General features: G+C 41.9%; 1 protein-coding gene and 1 long non-coding RNA gene across 6 annotated transcripts in view; one reads left to right on the forward strand and one right to left on the reverse strand.

Annotated features, from left to right (window-relative positions):
- RPH3AL (rabphilin 3A like (without C2 domains)) overlaps positions 1-18,372 on the forward strand; it is a 173,504-nt gene that overhangs the window by 116,823 nt on the left and 38,309 nt on the right. The window lies entirely within an intron of this gene.
- On the reverse strand, positions 460-10,769 carry LOC141488796 (uncharacterized). 2 transcript variants are annotated; one of them, XR_012468791.1, is made up of 4 exons: positions 10,553-10,769; positions 8,911-9,067; positions 2,858-2,910; positions 460-1,190 (listed from the first exon to the last, which is right to left on the reverse strand). It is a non-coding gene; the product is annotated as an uncharacterized LOC141488796 (long non-coding RNA). The 2 variants fall into 2 exon arrangements; XR_012468790.1 differs by lacking the exon at positions 460-1,190 and having other exon boundaries at positions 2,247-2,910.

Consider the following 18,372-nt stretch of genomic DNA (forward strand, 5'->3'; position numbering starts at 1 on the left):
GCATAGCTGCTACAAACTTACAAAAGTAATTATTTAATTATTTAAATTTAAATTATTTAAATTTATTTTAGTCTTACCTAGTTTTTTGAATTTTGAAAAGCAAATTTTAATTTCAACAAGATGGGGCACCTTGTCATTCTGCATTGTATGTGCCACAGTTACAAGACAACATTTTTAGAGTCATGGTAGAGAAAGTCTTATTTGACCAGTTTGGTCATCTGATCAACCTCCATTAGACCAGGATTCTTGTGGAGGTCACATCAAAACCTCATTCTTTGGATGAACTAAAGACCAGGATTATAAATGAAGTCCTTTCAGTTTCTAAGAAGGAACTGATGGAAACTTTTAGAAACCTTGAAAATCAGCTGGAACAATATATATGTATATATCAAAATAATAGTTATGTTAAATTTTAATAAGAAACATCAACATTTTGAAATTTTAAAATAATTAGCCTTTCAGTTTTTTGTTAAGTTTTCAGAATTCACACTTCTGGTGTTAATTTTTTAATTAAAAAATTTTATTTTCATTGCAAATTCTCTCCCTCTCTCCAGCTCCTCCCTCATTGAGAATCTCTGTCAGTCCTCTTCCATATTTTTTTTTATCAAGAAAATATTCAACTTTCTATAGCTACCATAGAATAATAAGCCCTGTTTTTCATTAAGTTTTTGGGATACATTGTAGACCCATTGTCTTTAATTTTGCCAGGCCATAAGTATACAGGAAGATTGGTTTTGTGTTGGTGTTAATGACTCCAAATGTCTTTTCCATTAAGCTTTGACTTCAGGATGCTGCTCTGTCTCTTAACATAGTTAGTTGCAGCTTCTCTTTGATAGCTTATATTCGGTGTGACTAGCCAGGAACAAAAAAACAAGGAAAGTGTCTATTACCTTAATCTAACAATTAATTTAACCTTCAGGTTCAAGCTTTAAAGCCTTCAGTCTCTCTGTCTTCCTTGACACATACCATGCATCCAAATGACATTTTGATATCACTGAAGAACGTTTTTAGGAGATAAAGGAGATGTTTAATGTGCCTTCAGGGGAGCGTTAAAACTTGATACCATTCAAATATATTAAGTAATTAAGATGACATTTTGGTAGGATTCCCTCTTTAGCTTGAAAGCCTTTCTCAGTTCTATTTTGAGAACGATGATGGTGGATTTAGTACTTAACGGAAGCAGTGTCTTTCTGAAAGATGGCACATTTTGTATCAATTATTCTTGACATTATGATGTTGGCAGCATGTTTTAAATAGAGGATAATTTTCCACACAGATACCAGACCCTCCAAGGGAGCCATAGTTAGATTTTTCATGGCCAGGAAAAGCAGTATAAAAAGCATACTAAAAATAAACTTATTAAAATAAACAAAATTTGGGGATAAGGGAGACTGAGATCCTAGGACACACACACACACACACACACACACACACACACACACACACACACGGAGCCTACTCTATGAAGACTGGGTGTTGTTCACCTGAGATACTGCAATTTAGGTAATTATCTTTATGATCTAGGTGCTTGCATTTAGTTGTTTGTCTCAACCTATAGTATTTCTTCAATGTGCAATTAATTTTCTTTTGTTTACTCATATCTCCAACCTCAGTTTCTTTAAGTCAGACTGAAGACCTTTGCTATTCTGGATGAGTTGGTTAAGATTAGATCCCACACTCTGCACAAATCCTGGCTTCTAGTTCAACTTAGCTCAAATGACCTGAGCTTCTTTTCTATCTTCCTTGCATAGTCTTGTCCTAGGTGTTGGTTCCATCTCTTAATGAGGTCTTGGCCCCAAATGGCTATTGTTGACTATGCTGGTAGCATGTTTTCTCCAAGACCCCAGGTGCTTTATTGACTGATCTCTACCATGACCCCATTTCTTGCTGTGACTCTGGCTAGGCCTTGAAGTGGCCTTGTCTCCTACCATGGTTAGGTGCTTTGCTACCTTGTCACAGCCCTGGCCCTTTCCTCTGTTGTGGCTCTGGCCAGGGCCTCTTTGGAACTGTTAACTTCCTCCTCACCAGGCTCGTTCCCTCTCAGAACCTCCACAAGTTTCTGGCAGTCTTCTTATGTAGACTTATGCCAAATAGAGAAGAATATATCTATTTCTCTTTGGTTTTCTATATTAGTTTTTCTTCCTTATGCATTTTTGGAACTTTTCTGGAGCTTTTATTAAAGTTAATTCCATATTAAAACCAAATTAGGTGCTTCTTCCAATGGTACCACATTTTATATACTTCTTCCAATGGTACCACATTTTATATACAATTTCCCCCCTCATGTCAAGTTTTTACAGAAATAATGAAATCAATAGCTAAAAAGTTCAGGTTAATGCTCCCTCATGTTATCATGGAACTTTCTTAAACCAGAATAAGTTTAAAGTAAAGTTCTACTTTGCTGAAATAATCTAAAAATACTGTCTATATATTCTATCAATCAGTCATGGCACATTTTTAAGCTTCTACATTGTTTTCAGTCCCGGAGAAGGGCTCCTACCCTCAAGGAGCTTAACATTCTAATAGAACAAACAACATGCACAGACACAAGCATATACGACACACACATATAAAGCAGAGATAGCTTTGCAGGGAAAGGCTCCAGTGGGTAAGAGGACTTGGAAAATACTCAAGCAGAAGGGGGTACTTGGGTTGAGGCTTGAAAGAGACCAGGAATTCTAAAAGGTAGAGGCAAGGAGAGAATTCCAGGCACAGATAAAGGTCTAACGCAAAAGAAGAGAGACAGAGAGGGAGTGTTAGAAATAAAGGCTGTCAGGGTGGCTAGGTGGCACAGTGGATAAAGCACCTGCCCTGGAGTCAGGAGTACCTGGGTTCAAATCCGGTCTCAGACACTTACCTAGCTGTGTGGCCTTGGGCAAGCCACTTAACCCCATTTGTCTTGCAAAAAACCTAAAAAAAAAAACGAAGGCTGTCAGGGTGGTTAGGTGGTGCAATGACTAGAGCACTAGCCCTAGAGTCAGGAGGACCTGAGTTCAAATGTGACCTCAGACACTTAATAATTACCTAGCTGTGGGGCCTTAGGCAAGCCACTTAACCCCATTTGTCTTGCAAAAAAAACCCTTAAAAAAAAGAAATGAAGGCTATCAAGTAGGTCAGGATGGCAGTGTGTGGAGGAAAGACTGAAAAATGGACTGGGGGCCTGGACTTCTTCCTCCATTTATGATTTTCCTCAAGGCACTGAAATTCATTCCATCGCTGTGGAAGAAAAGAGTGGTCTTATTGACACATACATAAATAGTGCTAATACTGAGTAAAGTGTGAGTGTTGAAGGAGAGATCTGGGCAAAGTGCCCAAGAGCACTTTCAGGAAAGAGAGACCCCTTTAACATCAAGAAGGAGCAACCCTTGACCTGAACCAGGATGGAAAGGAAAGAGAAGGGAAGAAGGGGAAGAAGAAAAAAAGGGAAGGAAAGGAGACAGGAGGGGAAAAAGGAAGGAAAGAAGAAAAGAGAAAGGAAGGAAATAAGTGAGGGAGAAAGGGAGGAAAGGTAAGAAAGAAAGGAAGAAAGGAAAGAAGAGAGGAAGGGAAGAAGGAAAGAAATGAAGAAGAAGAGGAAAGAGGGAAAGATGAAGGAAAGGAAAAAGAACAAAAGGGAAGGAGAAAGAAAGGAACTTTTACAGTACATGCTCTATTCTAGTCACCATTCAGCCATGGACAACGGCCTCCACAGTAGCAGAGAAATGGATAAGGAATACCAGGTATTCCTTAGAAAAGTCCCTAGATGCCAGACTAATTAATTTGTATATTTTCCTAGACTCAGTGGATAGCCCTATGGGGTAATGACATTACAAAGATTGGGATAAGACTCCTACAGAGATGAACAGAACATATGACTTGTAGTGTACAGGCAGGGGTGGGCTGATAAATGTTTAATAATCACTTCTCAGGGGCAGCTAGGTGGTGCAGTGGATAGAGCACCGGCCCTGGAGTCAGGAGGACCTGAGTTCAAATGTGACCTCAGATACTTAATAATGACCTAGCTCTGTGGCCTTTGGGCAAGCCACTTAATCCCACTGCCTTGTAAAAACTAAAAAAACTAAAAAGAAAAAATAAATAAATAATCACTTCTCTAGGAAAAAAATAAAACCGTATTCTCAACTCACTTTTAAGTTTAATTTATATTAATAATATTTTCTGCATGAATTTCTTAAGTCTAGACTACCAGTAACATAGCCCTGATTTAACCATTGCCAATTTTGGCATTTACCAATCTTTGAAGTATAAATGCTCACACTGAAAAATCTCACAATTAGCTAATTGATTTGAATTAACTGCAGCACATCCCTGTGTAGAGGACAGTCCACCTTGTTTATTATGCCTCTGTGTCCTCCTCCCTCATTAGGGAAAGACCTAAAGCCCTGAACTCCCAACCCAGAGGCCTAATCTCCCAGGGACAAGCTATCTCATCCAACCACTGCAACATAAGAGAGTGGCCTCTACTCTTAAGATGCTAAAAAATCTGGGCACCTTTCTCAGTTTAGGAATCTCTTCAGAGCCGTGAGCCCATGGGGCAGCTGTTTCTTGGGCCTGACCAGATCTGAACATATATATCAACTAGAGCGATAGAGGAAATGAAAGAGTCATCTCATCAGAGATGGACCAGGAGGCACAGATGGAGAGTCATCTGGCCTTTTAATTATGTTTAAGAAGAGGCAACAGATTCAGAATTATCTCACATCTATTAGGAGTGTTTACATGGCTGAAAGGGCAAAGACAGGGGCAGTTTGCATCATATTTTCTCCAAAGCAACAATAAGAAGAACTTAGAGGGGCAGCTAGATGGCACAGTATATGGAACACCAGCCCTGGAGTCAGGAGGACCTGAGTTCAAATTTGACCTCAGGGAAAAAAAGAAAAAAGAAAAAAATCTGGCCTCAGACACTTAATAATCACTTAGCTATGAAGTCATTTAACTCCATTGCCTTAAAAAAAACAAAGAAAAGGAGGCGAAGAAGAAGAAGAAAGGGAAGGAGGAGGAGAAGAAGCAGCATTTAGAAAGAGCAGAGTGAGGTCTTCTATGTTTTTGTCCAAGAAAAGACTCCAGAGTTGCAGAAAGAGGGACATTCCTAATATATGTCTGGGAAAAGTGAAATGCCTCCCGAAAGGAGGCAAGACAAGAGGGCAGAGACCCTGGTATACCAGAAGTAGACCCTAGTCTACCAGCAGGCCCAGGAGTAGAGGGTACAAAAAAAATGGGTTAGGTTTCAGCTTATTTAGAATGAAGTTGCTGTAGGGGCAACTAGGTAGCACAGTGGATAGAGCACTGGCTCTGGAGTCAGGAGGACTTGAGTTCAAATGCGGCCTTAATAATTAACTAACTTTGTGACCTTGAGCAAGTCACTTAACCCCATTGCCTTGCAAAAAAAAAAAAAAGAATGAAGTTGCTAACAAAGGGGTAGTTTGGAGAAAGTAACTGTCTAGTAACTCCCTACTCTTACATTTTTGTTAACTAGGTACTGAACTTAGTTGATTCTATGTTGCTGAAGGACGAAAGATGCTATCAGGACCTTTTAAATTCTGCCCTGGCCATGCCCATGGCTGGAAGACTCTGAAAGATCTGGGTGGGGGACTCCAGGATGGGATAGTGGGAGAAGAAACAGAATCTTCCCTTCCATCTGAAATATTGTCCCCATTCCTCTATATGCCACCATTTTCTTATTTTCTATCTCCTTGATGTCCTAGCTCACAGTTTACCTGACATGGTGAGAAAAGATGTTGAGGAAGAGGAGATACTTAATTAGGTGCTGCCTATCTGCAAGAATGGAAGTGTAGGGGCGGCTAGGTGGTGCAGTGGATAGAGCACCAGCCCTGGAGTCAGGCGTACCTGGGTTCAAATCCGGTCTCAGACACTTCATAATTACCTAGCTGTGTGGCCTTGGGCACATTTGCCTTAACCCCATTTGCCTTGCAAAAACCTAAAAAAAAAAAAATAGAAGTGTGACCAGTTCTCTGAAGGCAGGAACTATTTTATTTTTGTCTCTAACCCCAGTACTTAGAACAGAGTCTGGCCAATGGTAGGTGCTTGATAATTTGCTAAATTGAGTGAATCAGCTCTGATTTTAGCCACTGAAGTTTTCAAATCAGGTAAACTAGGAAACTAATGGTACTTAAAAGACAAAAGGAAGTCTTAGATGGAAAGTAGTTCTAGAATTCTAAATCCGATCATGGAGTCTCTGGTCCCTTCTAGTTCCCTGGCATCCCTCCTACTCTTACCTGTACCCTTTAAGTGCTTAATGAATTTCTGTTGATTTGATGACTCAGTTAGGCTTCTGTTAGTTATGTACATCAGCACTGGTAGTGGGACCTGGACAACCTAGGGGTCTCCAGAGGTAAAGAGGAGGGGAATAGGAGTTCTGGATGAGAGAAGCAACTTGGACAAAGGTGTGGAGGTGGGACTGAGTGGGGGAAAATTTATTCATTCATTCATTTATTATTTGTTTATTTATTTATTTTTAGGATTTTTGCAAGGCAAATGGGGTTAAGTGACTTGCCCAAGGCCACACAGCTAGGTAATTATGAAGTGTCTGAGGCCGGATTTGAGCTCAGGTACTCCTGACTCCAGGGCCGGTGCTTTATCCACTGCGCCACCTAGCAGCCTTAGTGGGGAAAAATTTATAAGCCCACACTGGTCGGCAAGAAGGATTTATTTCACTGGATAGCCAGGGACAAGATTGCATGGTGGAAGTTCTAGAATGTTGGGCCATGGAGGCAGCATGACATGGTGGATGAGTTCAAATCTCACCTCTGACAGGACCTGCCTGACCTTAGGCAAGTCACTACACTTTCATTAAGTGGGTTTGTTTATTCCTCTGTAAAAATGAGACTTTTGGACTAGCTAGCCTCAGTCCAGTCTCTGAGTCTCATCTGATCTTCAGTTTGTGGACAATGAGGAGGCATTGATGGCTTCAGAGTAGGGAGGAGACAAGATGAAAGTGATGCTTTATCAAAGGAGGGGTCTATTGGCTGTGAGACTGGAGAGGGAAACACAGGAATCAAGGAGATTTGCTAGAAGACCATAGCAGAAATGCTTTGCCAGTGATCCTGTCAGTCAGTTACAGCAATCATTTTTACATATAGTCCCTCATTTATTCCTCACACAAGAGGTGAATACTAAGAGATGAATACTATTCTTCTTTTACGGGTGAGGAAACTCAGAAGTGATCCATCCAGAGTCAGACAACAAGTGAGGTTAGATTTGAACTCAAGTCTTTCTGACTCCAGGCCAGGTGCTTCATCTTCTAAGTCACTTATCCACCACATTCTACTAGGGGAGACAACCTGTGAACATCTGGGTACATACAACACATGTCCTGAGTAGATGGAGGAATATCTGAAGGGAAAAGTGTTAGACACCAAAGATGCCCAGGAAAAGTCTCCTGCAGGAGCTAGGATTGGAGATAGGTCTTGAAGTAAATCAGGAAAATGCACTCTTTGTGAATTCCTGAGAGCACTAACTGCCCTGGAGGGGGTAGAGCTTTATCTTGTAGGGGGAGCAGTCAGAATGGGGAGGATGGGGTCAAGTTTAGCCCCATGTCAAGTGAAGAATCCATCAGGCTCAATGGGGGGGAGAGGAGTCAGAGATGAGACTGAGGCTTCACACCAGAGAAAAGAGCCATGATAGTTGTCAGAAATAGGGAAGTCTTCAGGGGAGGAATTTGAGAAGCTGAATAAATTTGGTTTTGGATAAGTTTGAGGTAGATATCTTGTCAGAGATGGCACTTGAAGATTTGGGTCTACAGCTCGTGAGACAGAGAGGAGAGAGGCGGGGGAGGGAGGGAAGGATGAAGGGAGAGAAAAAAGAGACGAGAGAGATGGGAAAAGAGAGAGGACAGAGAGGGGAAAAAGAGGGAGAAAAGAGAGAGTAGAGAGAAGGTGGAGGGAGAGGCAGGAGAGAATATGAGAGAGAGAGAGAGAGAGAGAGAGAGAGAGAGATGGATGAAGGGAGGGAGGAGACTGAAGTTCAGGTTCTTTAGAGACCATCCCCTTCACTTTACGGATGAGGAAACTGAGGCCCTGGGAGATGAAGTGACTTCCCAAGGCCACAGATGACACTTAAGTCCTCTGAGTGGCATTTGAACTCAAGTCCTCTGATTCTAAAATTTTTCTACTCTACCATATCAGCATATGTAAAGAGGCAGCATCAAACTAGGGAAAGAACACGAAGTATTGAACTTGGTTTGGACCTTGACTCTGATGCTTGGACAACTCACTCAACTTCTTTGGACCTCAGTTTCCTCATCTGTAAAAATGAAGTTGTACTGGAGGACCTCTGAGGTCCCTTCCAGCTTGGAGAGGGCCTGGGAGGAGGGGAAGGGTTAGGTAGTTCCAGAAAAAAGTAGCCCAAGTAGAAGCAGCTAGAAGACCACTTCAGGGGGGATGTTAGCCCTGCCCAGTTAGAGCTCTGACCCACCATGTTCAGGATGCCTGTCATCTCTCATTTGTGAGTAGACGCTGCTTGGAAGAAAAGAAGCAGCTTCACAAACACAGCACATAAGCAGATTGCCATTCCCCAAAGAGAGCAGGAGGGCCAGTTCCATCCTCTCCCAGCTGTGCCTCTTCCCCAGAGCCTAGTGGCTACTGGTATTCCCTCTGGCAGCCCCTGGGCTTCTCAGCCGCAGGGAGATATTTGACTTTATTTTTGAATTTAGGATCCTGAGATTTAAATCAGCAACCTAGTGATCTTTCCACCATGCTTCTAGCTCGCCCTTACAGAGCACATTTCTCTGGATAACTCAGTAGGAGAATCTCAGCATTGAGCTGGGAGGGACCTCAGTGGCCTTTGGATCTACCCATACACCAAAGGAATGCCTCCTGAACCATACTGGCAAGTGATTGTCTAGACAGAGGCCTGCCACTGTTCTTTACCCTTTAAAATTACCCTCTGACTCACCATTAGACAGAGCGCACATGCTTTCAGATGTCCTGAGTTGGTATTTTTTCTTCTTCTAAGAATCACTGATCCAGGTTGCCCCCGATCCCTCTCGCAGTTCTCCCTGATATCACTGATGTCTTTTTGTCAAACAACTGGCAATAGTCTGGGTCAGAGCCTGCAGCCAAGACATATGGGATGAAGGATAGGTAGCTAGGTGGCACAGTGGATAGAGCACCAGCCCTGGAGTCAGGGGGACTTGAGTTCAAATGTGATCACACACTTAATAATTACCTAGTTGTGTGGCCTTGGGCAAGTCACTTAACCCCATTGCCTTGCAAAAGAAAAAAACAAAAAAAAGAAAGAAATATGGGATGAGTGACCTTGGACAAGTCCCTTTATCTCTCTCTGTATAGATGACTTTCCTCATCTATAAAATGAGGGGATTAGACTGCAGAGGTCTCTTCCAACTCTAAATCTAGAATTTACAAAAGGGAAAAAGTAAGTGCAAGGAGATTTTAGAGTGGGGGGGGGGGGCACTAGCAGCTGAGAAATAAGGGTCTTATGTGGGAGGTGGTGCCTGAGGTAACTTGGAGAAAGGGCAGGGACTTTTTTCCTTTTTCTCTTTGAATTGTTAACAGTTAGATGATACAGTTTTCTTCCTTCTTCCCTTCTTTTGTCCCTTCTTTCCTCCTTCCCACCCTTCTTTCCTCACTCCCTTCCTCCCTGTTTCTTTTTCCTTCCCCCCTCCCTTCCTTTTACCTTTCCTTCCTCCCTCCTTCTCTTCCTCCCTCTCTCTCCCTTTCTCCCTCCCTTTTTTCTTTCCTCCCTCTCCCCTTCCCTCTTTATTCCTTTCCTCCTCTCTCCCTTCTTCCTCCCTCCTTTCTTCCATCCCTCCTCTCCTTTCCTTCCTCCCTTCCTTTCTTTTCTTCTCCCTCCCCCCTTCCTTCCTCCCTCCCTCCTTTCTCCCCCCTTCCTCTCTCCCTCCCTCTTTTTCTTCCTCTCTCTCCTTTCTTCATTCCCTCTCCTTTCCTCCTGCCTTCCTCCCTTCCTGCCTCCTTTCCTCCCTCCCTCCCTCCCTTCCTTGTATCTAACTCAGCCCTCACTGACTGATTGATTGATTAATAAAGCTGCAGATTATACAAGGAGGAGATGAAGCGAGAAGCCATTTCCAGGGATATAGGAAATGGATGCTGTATGTGAGGGGGAAATAGGCCATTTTGATAGAAAGAGAAATAATTTTTATAAGCCTATAAAGTCAGGTAAAAGAAATCTTCAAGGTAAAAGGAAAAATAATTCTATAAAGGTAAGCTGTAACAAGATTGCTGAAGGGCTATTTAATCCTCAAAGCTATAAAAATGCAATTTCTAACATCCCTTTTAGTCCTAATATTCTGTGAGTCTGTGTTTGACTCTTGTAATAGTGGGTTTTCGTTTTCCTATAAGTGTGTGGAATAGGCGATAAAAGGCTGGTAAGTAGAACTGTTCCACCCTCCTGGCCAGCTTCCCCACTTATAGAAGCAGCATCACTCACTGCCCACTTCTTTCAGGCACGATTTGTCTTTAATCTGTGCCCTCAGCTGTGTCACTTGACGGGGTGGGGGGTGGGGAAGAGCATGAGCAACCTTTCTCCTCTCTAGGCTCCCTCTTGACTTGCCTCCTACCTGTCTGACCACTCCTTCTTTGTCTCTTCTGTTGGATCTTCATCCAGGTCACGCTCACTCACTAATTGTGGCTATCCCTCTGGCCTGGGCCCTCTTCTCTTCTCTTCTCTTCTGCCTCTGTATTTTATCTGATGAGCTCATCAACTCCCCTGGTTTCAGTGATCATCTTTTATATGTGTGTGTGTGTGTGTGTGTGTGTGTGTGAGAGAGAGAGAGAGAGAGAGAGAGAGAGAGAGAGAGAGAGAGAGAGAGAGAGACAGAGACTTGCTCAGTCCTAACCTCTCTCCCAACCTCCATTCTTAGATATCCTACTCCATACTAGAAGTTTCAGACGGGATGTCCAAAATGAGACTCATGATCTTTCCCCAAAATCCTTTCCTTCTTCCTCACTTCCCTCTTCCTGTAGGGTACCACCATCCTCCCGTTCACGCAGGCTTATAATCTAGGTGTTACTTGCACCCTCCCACTCTCTCACCCCATACATCCAGTCCATTATCTTGTCATTTCTGCCATTGTGACATCTCTCATAGAGGCCCTTCTCTTCTCTGACACTGCAGCCACCTTAGGGCAGACCTTCATCGCCTCCCACAGGGACCACTGCAGTACTGTACTGGGGTGGGGGGGCTCTCTTACTTAGCCTCATTCTCTTCTCAGTCCAACCTTTCCTCCACTCAGCTGTCAAGTTGATCTGCCTAAAACCCAGGCCTAGTACCTCTCTGTCTCTGTTTGTCTTCCTGTCTCTCACTGTATCTTTGTTTCTGTCTCTGTCTCTCTGCATTTCTATCTTTCTGTCTCTTTCTGTCTCTGTGTGTCTCTCTGCCTCTCTCTCACATACACATGCACACACACACACACACACTCCATTGCACAAATCCCCATAGCTACCTGTTGCCTCCAGGATCAAATATAAAATTCTTTGACGTCCACTCCCTTCATCACCTGTCCTCTATGTTTCTGGTCAGTCTTTTTTTCTTTACTCCCTTCCACATATTCCGTGACCAGTCCCACTGGCTTCCTCAATGTATCTCAGATACCACCACCCCTATCTTCCCCCTCTGAGCTGCCCTTCCTGCCCTGAATCCTCCTCATCCCCACCCCCTAGCTTCCCTGGCCTCCTTCAATCTCAGCTCAAAAGCCATCTTCAGTCCTCCTTCCTCTCAGTATCTTCCCTCTGCAATGACCCCCCAATCTATCCCATATACATCTTGTTTGTAGAGAGTTTCTAGGGGTTGGCTCCCTCTTAACTCATGAGCTTCTAGAGATCAGGGGCTGGTTTTAGCCTTTTGTTTTATTAGCAAGGCTTTTTTTGGCAGGACAATGGGGTTAAGTGACTTGCTCAAGGTCATGCAGCTGGGTAATTATTAAATGTCTTAGGTCGGATTTGAATTCAGGTCCTCCTGACTCCTGGGCCAGTGCTCTAGCCAATCCCAGAAGTGCCTAAGGCAGCCACCTCCCAGAAAGCCCTTCTTTAGTTCATGGAACCTCTGTGGACTACCCTAATCTCCATAGGGTCAAGGTTGTCATCCAGATTCATTGAGACTTTCTCTCCTTTTTAGAAAGTTATAAATATGTATCCAGAGAATCTTTTTGTTGTTTAGCTCCAAATCCATGCTTAGAGTGTTCCTAGCCAGTAAATTCTGTTTCTCTTTCCTTGGTTCTTTCCTTGGGTATATCACCACCCTTGTATTTAACCCCCAAAGACTTAACACAAGTCAGTCTTCAAGAAATCAAATTCTTTTGTAAAGAAAACAGAAAGAAAACAAATTCTTAAAAGCCAAGGGTTGGGAAATGGCTCTTGTTCCTTTTAAAGAACAAGAAAGAGGAGAAAGTAGCAAAGAATGGATGAAGAGGCACCACCCAGCTACTGAATCGACAGCAGGGTCCCCTTTTCTTCACATCCTAGATATCTCAGTCATGATTCGGTGACCATGTTGGTCATGGGGGTCACCCTGGAACAGCAGTGGGGTCTCTTCACCTCCTAGACCTGTGCTCTAATATCTTACAGTTACGGTCAGAGCCCTCAGGCTCAGTGGTTATAACTGTTGGCTTCTCTTTTCTTTGTGATGATGAACCTGGTAGTCTGACATTCCCTCTCTGCCATGTTCTCTCACTCCCCTGTTGCTCCTGAGCATCCTCTCTATTAGGATGTGTGTGTGGTGTGTGTGCTTTGTTTATGTGTTGTGAGAGAGACAGGCAGACCCAGACCTCTCTATTAGGATGTGTGTATGTGTGTGTGTTTTATTTATGTGTGTTGTGAGAGAGACAGGCAGACCCAGACATAGACCCCTTTCAGACCCCATCCCAAACCAATTCCTTGCATCAAAGCATGCTTGTGATTTTGGTCCTGACTACACGCATCTATCTCCAGGGTCTGCTCTTAACTCTTTGGATAAGGAGACACTGCATATGATTTTATGAAAAAGATAAACAGCAACATAAGGCAGCAAATGATACGTGTCCGATGAATGGGAGAGAGCATACATTTCCTGTCATATACTATACTCTACCAGTATTCTTCCAAGAATAAGAAATGATCTCAGAAGGCCCTGGTCAATGTTGTAGCCTTTCCAAAGCCTGAATCCACTGTCTCAATCCTTGGTCATATTCCCAGTTATAACCCTATGAGCAAGTTAGCAGTTTGATTGTGAAAAGCACAAAATGGACCCTAGGGGTACAACTGGAACCTGCTCTTCTGATTTCCTTTCCAAAAGGGAGGATCCCCAGTAGAACATGAGAACTCCTACACAGGGGAATTACCCCTACCAACTGGGAATTTCCACAACCCTGCCAGCTTCTTGTGATAAATTTCCCACTTGACTCCTAATGGCCTACCCATTCCTAGCCATAAGGTTTCCATAGGGTCCTAAGGGCTTCATCATTAGCAATGTTGATTCAAACCTCTAGGAAAGGGCTTCCTCAACTATGAATTACCACAAAAATAAGAATTCTCTATGAAACAAAAAAATACGGACCTGTGATAATTTCTCCGGTGTGGGAAGTTCCTGGTGGGCAAATTCCTTCTGCCAATATGGACTGCCAATTCCATTGGTAACCATGAAATGCCATGAAAACTAGAGGAAGGCAGCTTAGCACATTGGGTGAAGAAATTATAGGACATGGACAAGAGTGGCTTAAAATGAGGCAGCATGGATGTGTTGTGATCCACTTTGTAGGAAAGGAGCACCTCTTTGCTGAATGCATACAGGTACATCAGAGTATTCTATTAATAAGAATGTTGATTGCGTCACCTTGGTGGGGATATAGCCCCTGGGTCCCTGGGCACAGTGACTCCTTTCTTGACTCCATTATTCAACTATATCACCTTCCTCCACAATGCTAACACATTTTAAAGGAGTCTTCTCCCATTGCCTGACATCCAGGACCATCTCCAGTTGTCCTGATTCATATCTGGTCACTGGAGCCAGATGACTCCAGAGGAGAAATTGAGACTAATGACCTCGTACAGCACCCCTTCGCTAGAATCCAATCCATTTGCTTGTCATGGCATCACCTCCCTGATGTCATAGTATTCTTTGAGGAAAGAACAAACATCATTTAAGAATTAGAGGTCTACAGCAATGGAATGAAGTGTCTCATGCCTCAGGGGTCAAGGAAAGGCTACCTGTCAGAAACAGGATAGAGTAGATTCTATATTAGGTGATTTCTAAGGGCACTTCCAAATTTAAGATGTTGAAGTGGGAATAACTAGAGTTAGTTCTGTGACTCATTACATTTTTCAACCTGAGATGAGTCATTTCCTGTGCCTCAATTTCCTCCTTTGTAAGATAAAACAGGCTAGATAAATTCAAAGGCTGAGCTAATTATATGTTGGGTTGAGCTGAGTACAACGGATAAGACTTAATCAACCAATCAAGATATATGTATTAAACACCTGCTCTGTGCCAGGCAACACTAAAAGACTATTAAATATTATAAATACAATGAATGAAACAATTCCTTCTCCCAAGGAGCTAATGATCATCAGGGTCTTAGAAGCTTCCATCTTTCGTGCCCCTCAATAGTAGGAATGGATGACAATAAAGTATTCACACACTCTTTCCTGACCTTTCACCCCCTACCCACTTGTAATCATGGCACCCACCTTAGCAAGGAAACCAATCAGAGCTAGTCATGAATTCTCCCAGTGACCTCTGCCTCTTTAGTACCATGCACCAACCAGTAGTGTTAATAATCATCAGCTCCACTTAGGCAATTATTCTATCAACTGTGTTTGTCATTTCCCTACTTCTTAATACAGAATGCTATTTTTATCCATCTATCTATTCATTCTATTTTCCCCCAATTTTAAACATTTTTATTTTAAATTTTGAGTTCCAAATTTTATCTCTTCCTTCCTCCCTCTTCTCCCTGAAACAGTATGCAATTAGATATAGGTTATACATGTGCAATTATGTAAAACATTTCCATATTAGTCATTTTGTACAAGAAGAAGAATAAAATTTTTTTAAAAAGAAAGAGAAGAAAGTAAAAAAATAGTCTGTTTCAGTCTACATTCAATCAATATCATTTCTTTCTCCAGAAGCTGATAATATATTCCATCATTGGGATTGTCTTGGATCATTGTATTGCTGAGAAAAACTAAGTCATTCATTGTTCCTCATCAAACAATATTGCTGTTATCATGTACAGTGTTCTCATTCTGTTTACTTCTTGTATCAGTTCATGTAAGTCTTTCCAGGTTTTTCCTGAAATAATTCTGCTTGGCATTTCTTATAGCACAATAATATTCTCTTACAATCATATGCCACTGCTTGTTTAGCCATTCCCCAATTGATGTACATCCCTTTGATTTCCAATTCTTAGTTACAGGTGCATGCATTACTCTGCTATAAATATTTTTGCACAAATTGGTCCTTTCCCCTTTTTTTTGGATGTCTTTGGGATGTAAACTTAACAGTGGTTTTGTTGGATCACAAGGTATGCAATTTTATTGCTCTTTGGGTATAATTCCAAATTACTTTCCAGAATAATTGGATCAGTTCAGAACTCCACCAACAGTGCATTAGTGTCCCAGTTTTCCCACATCCCTTCCAATATCCAACATTTTCCTTTTTTTTTTATCATATTAGCCAATCTGATAGGTATGAGTTGTTTTAATTTGCATTTCTCTAGTCAATTTTGTTTTAGAGATTTTTCATATGACTGATTTCTTCATCTGAAAACTTCCTGTTCATATCCTTTTGACCATTTTTCAATTGGGGAATGATTTATGTTTTTATAATTTTGACTCAGTTCTCTATATATTTGAGAAATGAAGGCTTTTATCAAAGATATTTGTTGCAATTCTCTGCCCCTTCCTCAAGATTTTGTTTACATTGATTTTGTTTATGCAAAACCTTTTTAATTTTATATATCAAAACTATTTATTTTACATTTGCAATGTTCTCTATTATCCTTTTGAGAACTAAGTTCTTCCCTTCTCCTTAAATCTGACAGATAAACTATTCCATGCTCTCTTCATTTGCTTATGCTATCACTTTAATGTGTAAATCATGTGCCCATCTTGACTTTATCTTGGAATATGGTGTGAGATGTTGCTCTGTATCTAGTTTCTGTCATACAGTTTTCTGGTTTTCCCAGCAGTTTTTAATCAGATGATGAGTTTTTGTTCCAAAAGCTTGGCTCTGTGGGTTTATCATATACTACTATGGTCATTTACTGGAATGTAATTTATACTTAATCTGTTCCACTGATCCACCACTCCAACCAGTGCCAGATTGTTTTGATAATCACCACTTTATAATACAGTTTGAGATTCTTTTGCTTTTTTTTCCCCACTGATTTCCTTGATATTATTGATTTGGTTTTTTTAAACATTTTAATTTTATTGTGTCTTGATGTCTTATGGAGTCATTAGTTTACACTTGTTCAATTCTAATTTTTAAGGAATTATTTTCTTCAATTTTTTTTATTTATTTAAGGCAATGGGGTTAAATGACGTGCCCAAGGTCACACAGCTAAGCAATTATTAAATGTCTTCAGTCACATTTGAACTCAGGTATGCTTGACTCCAGGGCTGGTGCTCTATCCACTGCGCCACCTAGCTGACTGAATTATTTTCTTCAAAGAGCTTTTGTATACTCCCTTTCCCAATTCTATTTTTTTATTTTCCTTAGTAAATTTTTATATATCTTTTTTCATGAGTCTCTTACATTACTATTAATTTCTTTTCCCAATTTCTTCAACTTGTTTTGTGTGTGTGTGTGTGTGTGTGTGTGTGTGTGTGTGTGTGTGTGTGTGTTTAGGTTTTTGCAAGGCAATGGGGTTAAGTGGCTTGCCCAAGGCCACACAGCTAGGTAATTATTAAGTGTCTGAGCCCAGATTTGAACCCAGGTACTCCTAACTCCAAGGCCAGTGCTTTATCCACTACGCCACCTAGCCTCCCCTCTTCAACTTGTTTTTAAAAATTCTTTTTAATCTCTTCTGGGAATTTTTTTTTGGCCCTTAAACCAAATTATATTTTTCTTTGAGGCTTCACATGTCCTTCTCTAAGTTTTTGCCTTGATTCTTCCTATCTCCATATTAGCTTAGTCAAGCTCATTTTTTTCTGCTTTCTGGGGGTGCTTTTATGTGAGAGTTGGGCTCTGGTCCTACACTGTCCCAAATTTCTTTGCTGGGACTCTGGGTCTTACTGGTTTTCACTGAACTTCAGGCTTGCTTTCTTTGGAGGGTAGGCTTCCTTTCTGACTTGTAATGAGAGGTGTGTCCTCCCTGTTGGGTTCCCTTGGGTGAGGTTTAGTTACTGGCCTGTTCCATGGATGGGGCCTTGCAGCTAGGTTTCAATGTTAATAGAGTCTTTCTAGTAGAGGGATCTTGTGACTGGTCTAGCCCAGGAGTGGTTGCTCCTGGGTTGCTATGGAAATAGGGTCTCTCTGCTGGTTAGTGCCAGGGGCAGGGTCTCACTGACCAGCCCTAGCACTGGGCTTCACTACTGATCAGCAGTGGGATCACCTCACTGGTGACTTGTGCTGGAGGTTGGGACAGTGTCATGCTGCACAGTCTGCTTACTTACCTAGAGTGCTGCCAATTTGTAGGCGGGGAGGCCTTGACAGTGGATTGCTAGGCTTGGCATTTTGCTGCAAGTCTCCTTTGAGGTTGGTTGACTTGCTGGCTGCTGCTCCTGCTACCTTTAAACCTTCCTCTCCTCCCATCCCAGTGAGAAGACCTTTCTTCCTTGGTAGTAAAATGCTTCCCTGCTCTTAGGTCAATTCTGAGGAGATTTTCTAGTTGTTTGGAGGGGAATTTGGGAGGACTTCAGAGGGTTCCTTCTTCACTTGGCCATCTTAGTATCAGAAGTATCCAATCCATTTATTCTTAATGAGTCACTATTGTGAATCTTAAAATCTATTATTATTTTGAGATGGGATTGCTTACTGCCCAGAGCCAGCTGGAGCCATGTCAATTCTGTCAGGTTTGGTTTTCTTTTCTTTTTTTTTTTTTTTACTTCTGCAGAAAATTAGCATTTAAGAAGTTTCTCAACCCTCCTGATCTACCACCTCCTCTATTTCCTCCTCCTCCCCCCACCCCATGGGTTTCTCACTTATACAGAAAAACTGCCATCGTGTTTGCATCAGCTCTCATCCATAAATTCATCACAGCTTTCAGTGAGACTGGAGATTCCTGTCTTTTTGGCAGAGGCATCTGGCTAGCCAGAGCAAAAGGAAAAGGAAGAATGGTGCATCTATTTCAGTAGCCATCTAGTGCATAAAGTCTTGATATCTCCTCCTGGAAGTGGGGGGCTTCTGGCCCAAGGTCATTTTTTATGATCCTAAGGTCCGTTATTTTTTAGTTGTTTTGTT

Source organism: Macrotis lagotis, chromosome 5, assembly GCF_037893015.1.
Source record: "Macrotis lagotis isolate mMagLag1 chromosome 5, bilby.v1.9.chrom.fasta, whole genome shotgun sequence".
NCBI classification, from domain to species: Eukaryota; Metazoa; Chordata; class Mammalia; order Peramelemorphia; family Peramelidae; genus Macrotis; species Macrotis lagotis.